We start from the raw sequence: 5,000 nt of genomic DNA, 5'->3' as shown, positions 1-5,000 counted from the left end.
ATGGTAATAGATAATAAAAACCCCATACAGTTGATCTTTTGAACCCGCTTCAAGCCATGATGACTAATCAAGAAATCTTGGGGTAAACAGTCTCGACTGCTTATGTTTACTTTCACTTAATTCTTGTACATAGGAAATGAGATTGAATTCCTTTAACAGCAAATTTGTAAGCTGTTTTATTTCACTCATATAACTATCTGGTTTAGTTCATCAACCCCAATGATGAATAAAAAAAAAATAGATATTCCACTCATTCAATTTTCTTGCTAGAAAGAAAAGAAATAGGGGAAATTTTATGTCTCACCGAATCACACGTAGAGATATTGATAATACACATAGAGTTAATGGTATTTCATAACTAATTGATTGAGCAGCAGCCCTTAATCCACCTAAAAAGGAATATTTATTATTTGATCCATATCCTGACATAAGAAGTCCAATGGGAGCAAGACTTGAAACGGCGATCCATAAAAAAACACCGATACTAAGATCGGCTAGAATAAAGCGATAACTAAAAGGAATTACTGAATAGCTTAGTAAAATGGATATGACTGCTATGGATGGCCCGATACTGAATAAACGAGTATCTCCTCTAGATGGAAGAAGATTCTCTTTGAAAAGTAGTTTTGTACCATCTGCTAGAGCTTGAAGAATTCCCAAAGGCCCGGCGTATTCGGGTCCAATACGTTGTTGTATCCCTGCAGATATTTCTCTTTCTAACCAAACAATTACTAGTACACCTAGTGTGATTCCTAATACAAGAGTCAAAATAGGGACAAACATCCATATGATCCCATAGACTTCTTTTAAGGATTCAAATCTGGAAAAAGAATTGATAGCTTGTATTTCTGTTGTATCAATTATCATTTCAACGATCAACTTCTCCCATAATGATATCTATGCTACCTAATATCGTCATAATATCAGCCAATTTCATTCTTTTAACTAACTGAGGAAGAATTTGCAAGTTGATAAAACCCGGTGGGCGAATTTTCCATCTCCAAGGAAAAACACTCTGATCTCCTATCAGAAAAATTCCCAATTCCCCTTTTGGTGCTTCGACTCTTACATAAAGTTCTTGCTTGGACAATTCAAAAGTTGGAGAAGGTTTTTTACTAATAAATCGATATTCAAAATCATTCCATTCAGGGTCTTTTATTCTATCAAAGCGTCGGATTTCTAAATTCTCATAGGGTCCCCCTGGAATTCCTTCCAGAGCCTGTTGGATAATTTTTATGGATTCTGTCATTTCACTGATTCGTACTAAATACCGAGCTAATGAATCCCCTTCTTTTTGCCATTGGATCTCCCAATCAAATTCGTCGTAACACTCATAACGATCAACTTTACGAAGATCCCATTGTATTCCGGAAGCTCGTAGCATTGGTCCTGATAAACCCCAATTTAGTGCTTCTTCTGCGCCAATAATGCCTACGCCTTCAACCCGTTCTAAAAAAATAGGATTCCGTGTAATAAGCTTTTGATATTCAGCAACCCCGGTTAAAAAATAATCGCAAAAATCCAAACATTTATCTATCCAACCATAAGGTAGATCAGCAGCGACTCCTCCGATACGAAAATAATTATGCATCATGCGCATACCGGTAGCAGCTTCGAATAGGTCATATATCAATTCTCGTTCTCGAAAAATATAGAAGAAAGGGGTCTGTGCCCCAATATCTGCCATAAAAGGGCCAAGCCATAACAAATGGGAAGCGATACGACTCAACTCCAACATAATAGCTCTGATATAGCTAGCCCTTTTAGGTACTTGAATATTGCCTAGCTGTTCGGGTCCATTTACGGTTATTGCTTCTGTGAACATAGTAGCTAAATAATCCCAACGCGTTACATAAGGCAAATATTGTATAATTGTTCGATTTTCCGCAATTTTCTCCATCCCTCTATGTAAATAACCCAATATTGGTTCACAGTCAATAACATCTTCACCATCGAGAGTAACGATCAGTCGAAGAACACCATGCATTGATGGGTGGTGAGGGCCCATATTGACTATCATGAGGTCTTTTCTTGTAGTTGGTGCAATCATAAGTTTTTTCCCGAGTCATTCTTCCATGGATTGCTGAAAGTAAAAAGAAGTTCATCAAAATTTAAACGACTAAGTTCAAACGGTATCACGCTTTAAATTAACGAGTTTTTCTCTCTCGAATATCCAACTCACCAATTAATTCTTTATAGCGTCCTCTATTTTTTTTTGACAAATAGGCCAGCAGTCGTTGACGTTTTCCCAAAATTTTTCGCAAACCTCTCTGAGATGAGGAGTCTTTTTTGTGTAATTCCAAATGTGAAGTAAGTCTCCTTATTTTAGTGGTGAAACTGAATACTTGAAATTCAACAGATCCTCTGTTTTCTTCGTTTTCTTTTTGAGAAATAACCGAACTGAATGAATTTTTGACCATAAAAAAAATTCCCCCTTCCCCTTTTTACAGATATGGATTTTACCGATCAGTAATAATAATGCCATTAATTTGAATGTGGTATATTCTAATCCGAATTTCTTTATGAACTCCTAATTTTCTGAATTCAAATCAATCAATCCAATTTCAAGATAGGGATAGAAAAGGGTTGGTACATTTTCGCATTGAAGAATTTAGACCTAAAATGAAGAGGGGTTCTGTTGATTCATTTAGAGATCTAATTGAGACATTATTCATTTAATATTGGAGACTAGAATGAAATGTGAGACAAGACATGGGATCTGTGTATTTCTTTGCTTTCATATACCCTATATATAATATAGGGTATAGGATAGATAGAAAAAGTGTATTATCCACGAATTTTCAATCGTGGATACATCTGTATCCTTAACATACTGAAACGACTGCCATTATTGGTATCAAACCAATAACGATTCATACAAGCTAAATCTTCTAATCGAAAATTAGGCCAAAGAAAGAGTTTAATTTCATTAATGGATTTTTCTCTCTATCAAGATGGCTATTGTCATGTGAAACTTGGCTGCTGTTTTTTACGTTCTTTCCGTTCCAAAATACTGGATTTCTATCTACATCATTTCTATTCTTTGAATTGAAACAAATTAGAATTCTCAATTTTCTACGACGTCTAAACGATAAAATATTTTCAGGAACAAGTAAATCAAAACGATTCTTAGAAAGATATCTTTGCTCTTGGTATTTTAGATTGGTTTGGTGCTTATTCTTATGAACCAACGAAATACCTATGGTTTGATACATAATAAATTGTCCATCTTTTTTTCCAAACAAACGAATGGGTTCTATAATCAATACTCCCTTTTTCATCAATTCTGTAAGAGTTAAATTCTTATGCATCAGCAGAAGCTGTAAACTCATGTTCTTTCGTTTGAATCGAGGATAGAGTCATTTTTCTTGGATCTATCAGTCTAAGGAGGAAACAATATACCTTGATATTATCGATCATTCTTTCATTCAAAGTACCGTACCATCTCAATTGAAAAAGCAAATAACCTTTCAGCAACAACTCTAGTTCTGCTTCCGCGATGCTTTTTTTCTTTTTCCCTTTTTTCAGGTCTGATTTTCTTGCATCATTTTCTTCAATATCTTTTTGTTGTGAGAGAGCGGGGCCAAGATTTCTTCCGCTTGTGGGTTCTTTTTCTTCTTGATTTCGCTGTTTTTTATTTGATGCTATCAAAAAACTTCCTTTTTCCTTTTCATTGATCTTTTTATTTTCACTACTATTTTGATTTTCAGTCTGATTCAAATTTAAAAGAAGTAATTTGCTTGGTATAAACCAGGGTTTCGTTTTATATGAATTATAAAGTAACATAAATTCTGGGAAGAACCAAAGTTCGAGATTCGAACTGGTACGCTTTAGAATTTTTTCATTCATTCCCATCCAATCCAAAAATCCTTTTGGGGAGTTTGGTGGATTGATTTCTGGAATCATAAGATAAAAAAGATCTTTTTTCGGAATTTTTTGAGAAATATTAGTACGAATTTGAGTATTTTGATTCCTATTGGGATCGATCGTGATCCAGGCCTCAATATCGACTTTTTGTCTAAGATGAAAATCAATAATTTTCCAGTCAAAATATTTTCTATCGGCCTTTTTTTTCATATATAGAATATCGACCTTTCCTTGAAACGGAGATCTATAAAAAAAGCATTCCGTTTTATTTTCATAATTAAGAAATTTATATGATAAAAGATCATATCTATAGTATTTTTGAAAATTTTCTTTGTGATTAGATAATGAATATCCTTTAAATTCTTTTTGTTTTTTGGAATCAATTAATTGGTCTTTTTCATATGAATGCCATTTTCTTAAATTTTCCTTTTTAGCTATACGACGCCGATGAACTCTATTTCGCCATTTTTCTGGTATTAATCTAGACCATCTGATCTCAGATAAATCGTATTGATAATGTCCTCTTAACCAATTTTTCCATTGATTCATTTCATAACTCCGAAGTTTCTTATCCCCTAATTTCGAAAGAACCATTCCTTGTGTTTCAAAAGAATCCTTTATTTCAGGCTTAAGAAAAAAAGGGAGCCCTTGATATTGAAGAACAGATCTGAATTTATACGAGTTACTAACTTGGATTTGTGATAATTTGAAAAATACATATGCTTGGGACACGTAAGATAGGTCATAAAAAATATGTGAATTTCTTTTACTATTACTAATATTCTCAAGTGACTTTTTTATAGTCGAAATAAACGGAATTGGATTTTTCTTTTTTTTATTAATTCTTTCTTGGTTTCTTTCATTATTGTAAATCGATTTATCAATAATTTTTTTTGTTGATTCAAGAAAAAGTTCTGTATTCATTCTGGGAATATTAATCATAGATAAAAATATATCTGTGTATATTCTTTCAATGAAAAATTTTAAAAAAAGGGGTAGTTTAGAGATTAATCGAGCATTTCTTCTTTTTAATATTTGCCATTTTTCGAATCTTTTAGCATTATAACTTGTTTTGTTAGGACTAAGATTATTTATTCTTAGAGTTACTTTTTTTTTCTCTTTTGTGATTCTTT

Source organism: Sesamum indicum, unplaced genomic scaffold (assembly GCF_026168435.1).
Source record: "Sesamum indicum cultivar Baizhima isolate 11 unplaced genomic scaffold, ASM2616843v1 HiC_scaffold_94, whole genome shotgun sequence".
NCBI lineage: Eukaryota > Viridiplantae > Streptophyta > Magnoliopsida > Lamiales > Pedaliaceae > Sesamum > Sesamum indicum.
This window is presented reverse-complemented; position numbering follows the sequence as displayed.